Source organism: Pinus tabuliformis, chromosome 7 (assembly GCF_031772625.1).
Source record: "Pinus tabuliformis cultivar Carrire ecotype Pingquan chromosome 7, CPIR1, whole genome shotgun sequence".
Taxonomy (NCBI): Eukaryota; Viridiplantae; Streptophyta; class Pinopsida; order Pinales; family Pinaceae; genus Pinus; species Pinus tabuliformis.
The window spans coordinates 856,853,141-856,868,473 of record NC_142293.1 but is presented as its reverse complement, the minus strand read 5'-3'; positions in this window follow the sequence as shown (position 1 = coordinate 856,868,473).

Here is a 15,333-nt window from a genome sequence, read left to right as displayed (position 1 = left end):
AAAATATTTCGGCGTAAATCACATGATATTTCATTTGTCGACCCATTTCGAACCAACCAGTGTGGTTCATCGTCAGGACAAGTTGACGATGAACCACATTGGATGGTTCGAAACGCGTCGGCAATTGAAATATCGTGTGATTTACGCCAAAATATTTTCTCTCATAAACTTGATATGGATCACAGAAGCCTCAATTCAAGAAATGACCAAGTGAATCAATGGAGCGATGGTCATTGTGACCAAAAAAGAAAGAATAACATTTTATACCATCTATCTATCTCCATTAGATATTATTCATTGATTTCCAGTTCACGCCCTTCCATACAAAGCCATGTGAGACTAGGTAGGAAGCCACATCTTGGACCAATGGAATGATTCCATATAATAGGGCATTCTTGACACATTAATCTCAAACATGGAATATTTTTTTTTTTTGAATATGATGAGATTCCATGTTGTGCATTGGCTCTACATAGTGATATAAAGTTTGAATTGGAGGAAGCTTATGTTCAAATCACCATAGTGTGATAATAATAATACAACTTTTGTTTTTAGCCTTAAATTATAGGGTGCATTAAGATAATGACTATATATATATATATATATATATATACACACACACACACCTTGGTTATATATGAATATAAATTAAAGTGGGTTAAAACCCTATTTTAAATAAACAAAGGAGAATAGGTAAAACCCCATGGTATTTTATTACAATATTTGTACAAAACAAATATCGGTTAGAAATACTGAGATGGGGGGTGAATCAGTATTCCATTACCATTAATATTCAATTTCACATTATGATATTTATACGTGAATTTACTTTAAGCAACTTTTATATGCATGCACTATTAATAAGCATAAACAACATTTATCAAGTTTACTTATTTTCATCAATTTCATCAATCATTATTTTTTTACATATTCATTATGCAGTAACCATGAGTAGTAAAGATAAAATAAGTCATAATACATAATCAACACATCAACATAGAGGGACACCAAGATTTTTAGTTGGAAACCCAATTTGCTAGAAAACCATCATTGTTGTTGTCTTTGTCTTCTTTCTTATTATAAAGAAAATGTTCATTACATTTTGTAATGGCACATACTCTTACCAATACACATGCCCCTATCTATGGGATGATACCACCTTCGATTTTTCCATCTTTGACTAGAAGGAAGCTACTAATCTTTGATCAAGTTTACCGGATCCTACTGGAAGGAATCTCCTACTCGCTCAACAAGTTTACCGGCTAGTATCAGAAGGAAGCTCTTACTCCCTCACTAAAGGCTCCAACCCTCAACACTTTTGTGGACCACCTTTAAGAATTTTTAAACTAGATCTACCTATCTAAATCAACCATCAAAACCTATAGGCCACCTTTCATCAAATTTTCAAATTGGACTCACACTAACCGTTAATCTCAATCATTGAATACCAATTATCCTTCTGAACCAAACACTGATAAAAAAAATATGCTCGTTGAATACAAAGATACCAAACACCATTCTATAACCAAATCATTTATATACCAAGCCAAATCTAAGTCAAACACTTTTCTCATACTGATAAAGACATCCTTGACAATTTGCAGCAAAAAATACTAGACTCATTCACTCATAACCAAGCAATACCATTTTGTCGATACTCAAGTCAGAATATATATGTAATTTTCATTAAGTGGATCCATGAATATATGTCTTTCTCATGCATAAAACTAGCCTACAAACTCAAATCATTATCAGTAAAATCATAGTCTCTGTCAAACTTTTTATGTAGCAATCATAGCCTCTGAATACAATACCTTCTGTAACAAAAGAAATTCAAACCTTCTGTTCAACAGGTTTATCAAGATGTCAAATTTCAAGCCAATAAATTCTCATCAACCATCAATATACTCATCAATTAGCAGCAAAAAATTGTCATCTAAGCACTCTCATTAATCATAGTGACAACAATCAACCAAAACCAACAACAAGAAACAAATTTAATCAACCCACGTCAACTCAGATAGTATACACAACCATTTTGAAGAAAATCCACGTATGTATGTGACATTCAAGGACACAAGTAGTGTACATATCTCATATCAATCAATCATTAAATTATCTTTGCATCAAACACTACCAAATCTCAAAACACAATCAAGGCTGAATCATTATTGCAAACAACTGTGCGTCCCTGCATACACACATTGTCAATATCACATATCTCTACACATACATATAGATCATAGATATACTATCACTTAAACATTTACCCATAATTACACATGCAACAAGCACATCCAGTAATTATTTAAAACATCTTCAAATATCTCAATATCTAACCCCCTCCTTCTTCCATGGTGCACACCTATTTTAGATTAGATCACAAATGAATAATCCATTTAATTCACACACTAAATACTCAATATCCTTCTCCTTTTATAACCTTTGTGCCTTGATAATACCTCGGGAAAATCCATGGTATTTGTTGTCAACAATTGCTGACGGGATCAAATAGACATTGTCGACTCAAAATTGTGGGAGATTACCATGGGAAATGCTCATGGTTTTTAATTTTCCATGTGCAAGGTCACGTACGTGATTCTTGCTCATGAGACCTACGTATGTACATGACTTTGTTTCACATAAGTCGCGTATGATTTTACAAACTTCACATTTTTCAACTTTTCTCAAATGAAACCTATCAATACACTTCCTCATCATTTAAATCACTTATATATACATGCATATGACCTGTAATACTTCAACAAACGCTTGCAACACCTATACAATCATGATGACATAATATGATAAGTTGGCATCCAAGTCAACATCAAGGACAACACATTAGCCATCTATGTTGACATAAAGGAGAACACATTATCCATAATTCCAACAATCTCCCTGTTTGGACTTGATGTCAACCTCCAAGTCCTTCTCTCCCCCTTTGACATCAAAGGAAAAGGGAATAACCAAACTGAGAGAAGTACTCCCCCTAACATGCTCAATACTATAAGTCTGATTTGTTGTTATGAACCAAGGAACTCATTTTCAAATATGACTCTAATCAATACCATAACTTGACCATGCTCCTCGTGAATATTCTAGAGATATGCAATGTAATTATAAGGCTTTATGAAGAAATTTTATGGTTGCACATCTTCCCATATAGCTGTCACAACCAATGAATCCACGATCCCAAGTTTACATCAATTGTCCAAAGTAACATGGTTATATCAATGATATACATGGCTTTTACATCCAATACTCAATGTTTATAACATGGGTCTCTTCATGAAAATACATCCATCAATCATAGAATATGATATCACATTGATTACTTTCCAAGGGACTCATCAAAAATATATGTGAAGTCAAAGAAGACCGTCAACATCACAATCTTTTTAAGTAGAATATTGAATATCAAGCAATATCGACCATGAAATAGTGACAACAACATATATATATCTTCTAGTAGTAATAAATGCATTTAATAAAAAATACAATAAAATTTATCACAACAATAATAACTAAGAAATCATCAGAAACAATAATGCCAATAATGAACCATTTGAATCATAGAAGATGCTCTCCCTGAACCTGTGTCAACTCTTCATTATTAATCCTAAACTCATTAGCTTTTCCAAATGAACCTTTAGTGGCATATATATCCTCCTTTTCAATGAAGATACCAGTAAGAAATATATGTAAGCAACAGATCAATAATATAAGGTTTTGCAATGAGATATCAAAAATATCCCATAAAAACAACATGGATCAACCAAACATCATATAGGAATTATCAACAGTCTGCAATAAATCAATGTCAGACCCAGAATGCCTACAATGAATTGTTGGAAGCATATGAGAAGCTCCCCCTTGTTTTATGCCACTCCTTATAATGTGAAATGTTAATTTTTCTCAGAAGCAAATACCCACAGCTTCCCATAAATTTTCATATATTTTCCTAAACACAAAACTTTAGCAGATGAAACATTAGTAGCATAAATCATCACCAAAATAATAATATAGCAACATAAGAAATCATCATCAAAGTACACATGCATATCTCCCCCCGAAATCATGCACATCTTTCAGCGAATTGATCATGTGGACCTGATAGTCATCATCTGCTTTCCATGATGCTATGTACCTCGCATTTACTTCTACGGTCCTTATTAGAAGTATGCATTAAGTACAATAGACTTCATTATGGGTTGTATTCCCTACGTCTCTAAATGCTACTCCTTCTTCCTCCAAATTTGAGTTAATTTCTTGCAATTTTTGACCATGTGTCCAAAAGTGTGGCACTTATACCATCTCATGTAACCATAAGCTTATTTTCTTCCATTCCATCCAATAGACCTACAATTAGTTTCATTGTTCCCAAATAGGTACAAGTAAAACAATATCCATTAAACCATCTCTTATACTTGAGGACTGATCTTGTCTCTAATCTTGATGGTTTCTTTTCTGTTGAGTGACTTGATTTAGTTTCTTTTTGAAGAGCCTTATGTTGGTCCTTCTCATTGCCTTTTGGATTTGAAATCTTGTGATTGTATCCTAGACTTTTCTTAATTAGAGGAAAGTGTTGTTCATTAATTATCTTCTTTAATGATTCATATGCCTTTACCCATTTGAGATTCCAATCTGATTTTGATTTTTTTCTCTCATAATCTTCCCAGTCACAATTTCTAATTCTAATTGTTTACAAAGCTTTTCATTTCCTTGAAGTTGTGTGATTAAGATTTCCTCTCTTATATTAGTTTCTTCTAAATGAGTCTTTAACAAGTTTATTTCTTTAACAATACTACTCTCATTAGTTTCCATATCTTTGTTTGCATTCCTGAGTTTATCAATTTCTCTCAATCCATTCATTAAATCATTTATTTCACAATTATCTGATTCACTAGTCAACTAATTTTCAAGAGCCATAAGTATTTTGTAAATTTTGTTAGAATTTGAATGTAAATCTACCTGATCATATGATGTGTCTTCATTGTCTTCATTAGAAATAAATAAATAAAATCCTTGAAGAGAATTTATTTTTGACATTTTTCTTGGATACCTCATTTCATTTTTCTTTCTTATCATGATTTTCTTTATATGGACATTTAGTAGCATAGTTACCTACTCTTCCACAAGCAAAAAATTTAAAGGGAATTTTACCTTTTAATTTTCCAATTCCCACATGCAATTTCCTTACAATGTTTTCTCCTTCTTCATTAGACATGTAACTGGCATCTTTACGCTCATCCTTTTTTTTTCCTTTACATGTAGCTTTGAAGGAAGCTTCACTAATTTCTAATGTATCCCCTTTTGTTCTCATTTCATAGGTTGTCAAAATCCCATGGAACTCTTCTAAATATATTTGTTTTAAACCTTGCATTTCCTCAATAACTGAAAATTTTGCATTGAACTTATGATTCAACAATCTCAATATATTTTCAACAATCGTAACATCTTCATTCTTATCATTGGGACCCTTCATTGTGTTAACAACTTCATCTACTCTAAGGGAAAAGTTTGCAATTCTTTCATCTTCATGCATTTTGAGGGATTCATATTGCACTCTATAAGAATGTAACTTATCACTTTTTACCTTTGTATTGCCTTCATAGTTGTTGACTAGTTTGTCCCACAATGCCTTCGTGGTTTCGACCCATATCACTTTTATGAACTCAAATTCTACAAGTCCTCCTAGTATGGAATTTATGGCTTTGGCATTGCTCTCATACTATTTCTTTCCTACAATATCAGTAAGAATGGATCCTGGATATGTATATCTTTTTTCGACTGCTACCCAGACATTTTCTCCAAGAGACTACAAATAATATCGCATTATAATCTTCCAAAATAAAAAGTTAGTTTCATTAAACAAGGTTGGATTGGTAGAGAAAAATCCATCCAGGCTACTCATCTTGAAAAATCTCCCTTGAAGCGATAAAGCTCCTTCTAAAGGGCATGTATTTGATACCAATTGTTAGAAATACAAGGGGGGAGGGGGTGAATTATTATTTCATTCACATTAATATTCAATTGCACATTATGATATTTGTACATGATTTTACTTTAAGCAACTTATATATGCACGCACTATTAATAAACATAAACAATGTATATCTTGTTTACTTATTTTCATTAATTTCATCAATCATTATTTCATTACTTATTCATTATGAAGTAACCATGAGCAGTAAATATTAGATAAATCATAACACATAATCAACACATCAACACATAGGGACACTAGGATTTTTAGGTGGAAACCCAATTTGGGAGAAAACCATTGTTATTGTCATCTCTGTCTTCTTTCTTATTATAAATAAAATATTCATTACATCTTGTACTAATGCAGACACTTACTAGTATGCATGCTCCTACCTGCGAGAAACTACCACCTTTGATTTCTCCAGCTCCGACTAGAAGGAAGCTAATACTCCTTGATCAAGTTTATCATCTCTTATCGAAAGGAAGCTCCTACTTCCTCAACAAGTTTATCGGATACCACCGAAAGGAAGCTCCTACTCCCTCATTGAAGGCTCCAACCCTTAGCACCTTTGTGGATCATGTTTCATAATTTTCATACTAGATACACCTGTCTCAATCAACCATCAAAACCTATAGGCCACCTTTCATAAAATTTTCAAACTTGACCCACACCAAGCATTGAGCTCAATCACTGAATACCAATTACTCTTTTGAAAAAAACATTGATCAAATGAATGTGCTCACTGAATACCAAGATACCAGACACCCTTCTATAACCAAATCACTGATATACCAATCCAAATCTAAGTAAAACTCTTTGCTCATACTGATGAAGACATCCTTGACAATTAGCAACAAATAATGCAAGACTCATTCACTTTCATAACCAAGAAGTAACATTTTGTCCATACTCAAGTAAAAATATATAAGTAATTTTCATTAAGGGTATCCACGTATATACACACTTCTCATGAATAGCACTAGTGTACAGATCTCAAATCATTATCAGTAAAATCATACTCATTGTCAAACTTTCTATGTAGCAAACATGACCTCTAAATACAATACTTTTGTAACAAAAGCAATTCAAACCTTATCTTCAACAATTTTATCAAGGTTCCAAATGTTAAGAAAAAAAATTATCATCAACCATCAATATACTCATCAATCAGAAGCAAAACAACTCTTATCTAAACACTCTCATACATCATAATGACAACAATCAACCAGAACCAACAACAAGCAGCAAATTTAATCAACCCACATTAACTCAGATAATATACGCAACCATTCTAAAGAAGATCTACATATGTACATGACATTAAATAATGTAAGTAACATACAAATCTCAGATAAATCAGTGATTAAATTATCTTTGCAGCAAACACTACCAAATATCAAAACGCAATTAGCACTGAATCATTACTACAAACAATTGTGCATCCCAATATACACACATTTTCAAAATCACAGGTCTCTGCACATACATTAAGATCATAAATATTCTATCATTTAAACATTTTCCCATAATTACACCTGCAACAACCACATCCATTAATTCTCTAAAATATTTTTGGATCTCTCAATGTTGAACCTCCTCCTTCTACCCTAGTGCACACTTGTTTCAGATCAGATCACAAATGAATAATGCATCGAATGCACACACTAACTACTCAATATACTTCTCATTTTATAACCTTTGTGCCTTCCTAATACCTCATGCAAATCCATGGTATATGTTGTCAGTAATTTTTTACGGGATCAAATAGATGTTGTCAACACAAAACTGTGGGAGATTACCATGGGAAATGCTCATGGTTTCTAATTTTTCATGTGCAGAGTCATGTATCCAACTCTTGTTCATGAGACCTACATATGTACGTGAATTTACTTCACAAAAATCGCATATGATTTTACAAAATTCACATTTTTCAACTTTTCTCAAATTAAACCTATCAATACACTTCCTCATCCTTTACATCACGTGTACAAAAACTCATATGACCTGCAGTACTTCAGAAAACTCCTACAACACTTGTACAATCATGATGGCATAATATGACAAAGTTGACATCCAGGTTAACATCAAGGACAACACATTCACCATAATGCTAATAGGACCAAACCTTTTATAAGAACCTTCAAGATGTAGATTTTGTGTAAGTTATTTAAGAGGACATAAATAAAAGTCTAATTATAAGTGCATAGGACAATATTTAAGTTGAAATATCATGGTGGTTAAAATATCGCTTTGTGAACTTGAAAGAGGTTGTATTTTAATAAGACATCATCCCAGACCATAGACTAAAAAGTGTCTTACAAAAGAATAAGGAAAGCCAAAAATCTATGTAATATAAGGGGAGTTAACCTTATATTAAGACTTAGTGATCAACGTGTGATCTAAACATTGCAAATAAATATTTGGTCAATAAACAAGCTAGTGTCATAGTATTAATTATAATCACATGGAGTACTATTTGAGAACTGGAATTTAGATGGAAAGAAATTTTCTTAAGGTGTATTTTTGGGGTCCATTACATGAGGTTTTGCAAAATTTTGGAGCAAGCCCAAATAGTCTAACCCAAATTGGAGAAGTTATGAATTGCTCCTTTTATGGGTTGTATCTTTCCTCTCAAAAATGGATAAAAGAGCCTACATTGTTGAAAAAAAATTAGTCGTTCTTGAACACACTGTTGTGTTGTTATGGATTGGAGAAAATTATAGTGAAAAAACCCCTAGCTCCCAGTTTCATATAAATCTATCCCTTAGGATTCCTTTTAGCCTAAATCCTTTTTACCAAATCTTTCTTTAGGGACCAAATGCCCACAAATTTACAAATTAGGGAATGATATTTCATTTATTGGATGTAGGTATCTATTTTATTAGATTTTATCTCATTTATTTTGTTGTCAAGTGCTGGTGGCAAGCATCTACTTTTGAAACAGGATTGACATTGACATCCCAACACTACTTTCTCCCTTTGATTTCCTTGAGTTTGAGAATTTTCAAATCCAATGACTTTGTATTTTTTTATCCCCTGTGACGACTTGTTTGTAGGAGGCGATTTCACCTCTCCCAACATGGAGATTCATGGGAAAAACCCCCACATAAAACAACAAGAAAGATTTTGTGTGTGGAGCATGATTGTTCAGAGGTCTTTTGTTTCAGCCGGATGTATACCCCAGAAGTTTGTACACCCCTCCACGCGGGGGTGCGAGGGGACCTGTCCCCCCACAGGGATCCGGGGGGGCCAATCCCCCCTGGCTGGGGGGTCCGGGGGCCAGCAGTCCCCCTGCGGGGGCTCGGGGGAAGCACCCCCGAAGCTAAAAATAGATGTAAAATTGCCTTGTAAAAGTATAGTAATTTCTAGTCAATCTGGGTCGTCCATTAGGCAGATGATCTGACGGTAGAACTTATGTTTAGTTTAGGGTTTTTGCCCTAGAAGGCAACCCCTCTCTTTGTATAAGGGAATTTTGTATTGGAGGCTGAGATATAGATGTGTATTCTGTGAGCGAGAAACAGAGAGGTGACACTGTGAGAGAAAATAGAGGATATTACAGCGGATTTGCTATAGGTTGTGTCTCTTCATTTTGCTGGATAATAGAAAGGAAGGACTGGCTGTTCGGGGTGGACGTAGCCCAAATTGGGTGAACCACGTATATCTGTGTCTCTCTTGTTTTGTGTGTTTTCTTTGTTTATATTTCTGCAATATTTTATGTGTTCCATTGCTCCATAATATATAATTTTCTAACAAAAGATTTCATGGGTGATACAGAAAAAGAGAGACATTTAGGATTCCTAAAGACTCAATGATTGAAATTACTTCTCTAGAGATGAAACGATAAGTTTTTAAAGTTTATGATATCAAACTCTATTATATGATATATTTTTTTTTTTATTAATAAAAATGTTGGAGTTAAAGAAAGGGGATGGCCAACCAATTATGACACCTTGGGAATGGGGAAATCATGACTTAAGAGGAAAAATATTCCTTAGGTGAATATTTCTCATTGATGCGATGGTTAGCCTTCCCAAGAAGCTAAAAATTTAGGTAGATGAAGGGTCTAGGTGTGATTATAGAAATAAGAGGGAGGAGCAATGAAGGGGTTCTTCTTCTTGGTTCTTAAGCTTCTAGTTTTTCTCTCTTCTATTACTTTGTCATACATATCTATCACACTCAAAAAATAAAATTGGCATGAGAATTGGTAACAACTTGTGTAATAGGAATTGAATGTGTTGTAGTGATTTTTCCTTGAAGTAGATGGATTTGAGGATTGGGAGTTTTCATGTTTTTGTGTGGCACAGATAGCACTGAAAAAGGTGTTGGAAATACTGGGGGGGTGAATCAATATTCCTTAGCAATTAACACTTTTAAATATTTTCAGAGCATTAGTTAATCTTCAATTATTATTAATGTTTATGCAGTAATAATAGTAAACAAAATAGCACATTAGGCACAAGAATTTTAGGTGGAAAACCTCCTCCAGGTCAAAAACCATTGAACGTTTTTCTAATAAATTTTTTAATCTTTAGCCCTAAGTGAAATGAAAGCAGCAACTTCCTAGAATTCTAGAAAAGCATTATTCTCCAACTCCCACTGGAAGGACACCCCAATGCCCTAGTTTCTTTAGTAATCAACCGAATGGATGCCCCAACACCCTAGCGAGCCACAACTCGCCCTAGCACCACCCTGAAGTGTTCACAGGCCCCAACTTGTATGCAACTTCATACACCTGCCTAGCACCTCCCTGCCACACTATAATGACTGAAATAAGACGAGACTGTGGATTCCTAAACCAGGACAACAATCCACGATACAATAAGATGTACAATGATTTTTGTGTACTTTACCAAATACCCATTCACTCTATGACCTTCAACCCAACCATGACATCATCCCAACAGTGACTCCTATACCTCGCTTCTTCGACTCTAAGCAAAATGACTCTTTCACAAATGACTCTTTTACAATCTTTACAATGATGACTCTTTTACAACTTTACAATGATGACTCTTGGCCTTAACAATACTTCATGATATATGGATGGTTGTCATGTCTTCAAGGATGTCCCGCTGCAATGCTTCCTTTGATTTGATACTTCTACTCTTGAATTCTTGCTTGATGTTTTAATTGAATCTTCTTCTACCTACATGCAAAATTTGCTAAGTGAAACCAACCCCAAAACAAAAACAAAAAAATACCCTTCAAGTTACCTTTGCCTACAAAACACATGTAAGTGCATAATAATGAACAAATACAAATTGTAATTATAATGCATACCTGAAGTGTGCTTATCACTTTTGTTGTTGACTTTTTGCAGTAGTAGAAAAAGGCTCCCACTCTTGATATAAGCATGGACTCTATGCAAGACTATATCCAAAACTGACCTAAAGATATATAAAATAAAAACTGATGACATACCCTAGAATTGTGATGGACCAAGTTCTAAGTACAAAAACGGATACCATTCTATCAACTATGACAAGATAAGTAACATGAACTTACAACATCATATAGATTTAGTAGACTTGGTGTAGCATGAAGAATATGTAGCATCAAATGTGTAGTATCAAGAATAGGACAGCTGAAATGTGGTATCAAAACTAACTGTGACATATAGAGACATAGAGATATAACCGAGACCCTATATATACTTATGATGTCCTGCAAAATCTTTTGTCAGAGATGATACTTAAAATTCAAATGTAAACACATATCATACATACCTTGTTGTAGAAGACTTACCCCTGGATGTTGGTGTGTGGCCCTTACTGTAGTGATCCTTGAATGAATGTTTTTTCTTGCCTTATAGGATCTCGATATTGAATCTATTGTATCTATGTAATTTTGGATCTCCGGGGTTTGAAATTTCATCCTATGGTAGCCCTTTGAGTCCTCTCTTATTCAGTAGAGCAAACTTGTATGAATTGTCACGTCTCATTGTTGAAACCTTCGGCCCTGAAAATGATACCCAACAAACTAAATTTCATCCTATTTCTGTCACTATTTATGAAATTTGAATCCAATTCTCATAGAGAAAGTTATGACAATTTTCCCAACATCACCTATTTAACATGGAATTCGGGGCCCTACAAAAACCCTAACTTCCTCAGATCATATCTCCAAAAATTTAGCGAACCAATATCTGAAATTCGGTCACAAGGTTAATCAAGATGTCGTCTCAAAGGGGTTTTAATTTCAGATTCTGAAGCTTCACACAACAAAAGTTATAGTGAAAATTCCATGATGGCCTGTTTAAAGCCACAAAATCCCTACTAGAGGAGGATATGAGGGTCACTATTTATATGAATGTCTTGAGTTGAGAGGGTACTCAACAAGTGAACGTTGGAGGGATTTTAGGAGAAAAAAAACATTATTAATTGTTGACTATTCAATGACCACAACCAATTATGAGTGCCATGCCACAACCCCATAGGGTTTTAGCCCACTAACTTGGGTTACTAACTTCAAACACGAATATCTCTCAAACCGTAAAGAATTACATGGAATTACATATATAAATGAAAACATCTCGATGAGTAGAATCCATCTATAAGATCCTTGACTCAAACTAGAGTAAGTTGTCAAGTCAAAATTCCCATGCAAGATCAAGGTAGCCCCTGGTGCTGCTTGGGTTGACATCAATGAAAACCATTGATCAACAAAAGGGATGGCTGAAGAACTAAAGAGGTTAAAGAAGGAAACCCTTGTGTTATGCAAAACTGCATTATCATTTGTAAATTTATATGGGCCTGATAAAGGAATGGAAAGGCTCAATACTGAGATTTATTTATATATGTGGAAGAGAGTAGCCTTCACTTTTGGTGTAATAATATGGTTTTATTTTGAGTGTGTGAAATACCCCTAACTTAAAGGCATCAAGATTTTGCATGGGGGTGGCCAATTGTGAGAAAATTGTAGCACAACTAAGCCTATGGTAGGGTGTAACATGGCTCACCCTACTTCAGTTTCCAATATTTTTTTGGTTGCAATAGATAAATATTTATTTCGATGTTAACGATATTTCTAGCATAGATGATTTAGTGACATGTATTGTTATTTAATTACTCTTTTCAACAAGTTTATATTCACATACATTTACCTTTAGAAAATTTATCATGGTTGTAGCTTCTTTTATGTATCAAATTTTGTAACAACACTGATTGACGAAGATAGGCCTCCTAAATTCTTCTTCAAACTGGTCAAGTTGGAATTTCTTCTATAAATTTTCTTCTGGGAAGTTATAGAAGTTGAAACTTGGACTATAGTGAAGTGAACTCCTATTGACCCTCTAGTCCAATTTAGATCTCAAATTGCAAAATTTTAGGAAATATAATAAGGGGAAGTTGGAGTTCTTAAATGCATCTTTAAAAAGGTCATGCTGGAATTTTTGCTATAAAATTTTCATTGTGGAGGTTCTAAAAGCTCAAACATGAACCATAGTGATAGAAAATCTCACTAATCATCAGGTCCAACTTTTGGATCTTGGGTCACGATATTTTAGGAATTTTAGCTTCATGGATGCTCCAAAATCACGCATCTAACTAGTATTGTTGGCATTTATTCTATAACTTTTCTTCTGGGAGGTTTCAAGATATGAAACTTGGACCATAGTGAGGGGAAAACCCATTGAAAATATTTTCCAACTTTCAAATCCTAGGTCACAAAATTTTAGGAGATATGATAAATGGAAGTCAAGCTTCCTGGATGCTCCTAAAATCATGCATTAAACATGAAATGTTGGTAGTTCTGCTATAAATTTTCATCTGATAGGTTTTAGAGCCAGAAACTTGGACCATAGTGAGGGGAGCTCCCGCTAATCATCTAGTTCAATTTTCACAACTTGGAATGCTATAATTTAGGATATATTTCTTGAGGAAGTTGCTATATTATTTTTCATGCAAAGTGTTTCAAGAAATGCCTAAATTGTTTAATGATTCAATGTATACAAACTATTTTGATGAAATGCCCCAATGAAAATGTTGTTTTGTGGATGGGGATAGTATTATTGTATGTTAGCATTGCTGTATGATAGTACTTTTGTAGTTTATCTATGCTTATTTGTATGCAAAGAATTTGAATAATGTGTTAAAGGTCTTATATTAAATTTGCATACAAACTATTTCATAAAATACCTCAAAAACAAAAATCAAAAGTTGCATGATTGAGCGGTACATTTCAGTTACTATGTAACAAGTAGAATCAGAGCAATGTTTCTTATTTGATTTCATACAAACTACTACTTAATTGGCTGTATACAAAGTATTTCAAGAAAGTTTTACATGTAAAATGTTTAACAAAATGTATAAGATATGAAAATTCAAGTTTTTGCAAGTGTGGTTAAGATAAATTTAGTAAGGGTATGTGACAAAGTGGTATTAGAGCTAAGGTTCAACATTGAACTTGGGAGGGTTCGAATATAGGAAATAATTTAAGTTTAACTTAATATCTATTCATGCATGTGTGCTTATGTGAAATTATTATTTTTATATATGAATACACTAATCCTAATTGAAGACTCGCTTGAGTTTGATGAAACAATATAAACATGCATAATATTGAGTAGATTCTCTAGACCAACCCAACAAATTTTAAAAAATTTATGGCCAAGTGATGCAACCATAACTATGAGGAATCTCTTAGCAAATATTTGCTAGTTTTAATACTTTTCTTTAATGTTTTGAGACATTGTCATACACTAATGAATAATAGCATAGGCATGATAAAAATACAAAAGTTGGAATAGTTCAAAGATATATTTCCATTAAATAGATATTAAATAATGATATGGTAGATGTGTTAATACTAGACCGTACCTTACAAAGCTATTGATATTCTTCTACAAGCATGTGCACCTCCTGCCCAATAAAAGGGCAACATGATTGGAAGAATTTAGTGGTGAATCGATCTATTTATGGGCCTTGGTACTTTGACATTTCCATAACCACTTCCTCCACCTCTTTAAAGGAAATTTCTTTCATTAGGGCTTTGTTGTGTTCCAGGAGAACTAGATTAGGTATATTGGTTTTAATGCAATGGATACCAATAGACTTATTTGGAGAGGGAACAGTGAGAAGGTCTTGATACTATGACACCAACTCTTGTTCCATTTCTTCATGTTCAACCAATTTGTGGCCATGATGAGAAGTGAGGGTAAATATGTGATTGTGATGCCTATGTTTGATCATGGTCTTGTGGAAGAATTTAGTATTGTGTTAACCCTACTTGAGCTATAGAACTCATAAATTTGGTTTCCATAGTATTTCCCTTTGCTGGAGTCTCTTCTCCAGTTGATTAATAATTTTTCCTTTTCACTGAACCAAGCCTTCAGTGCGACCATTGAA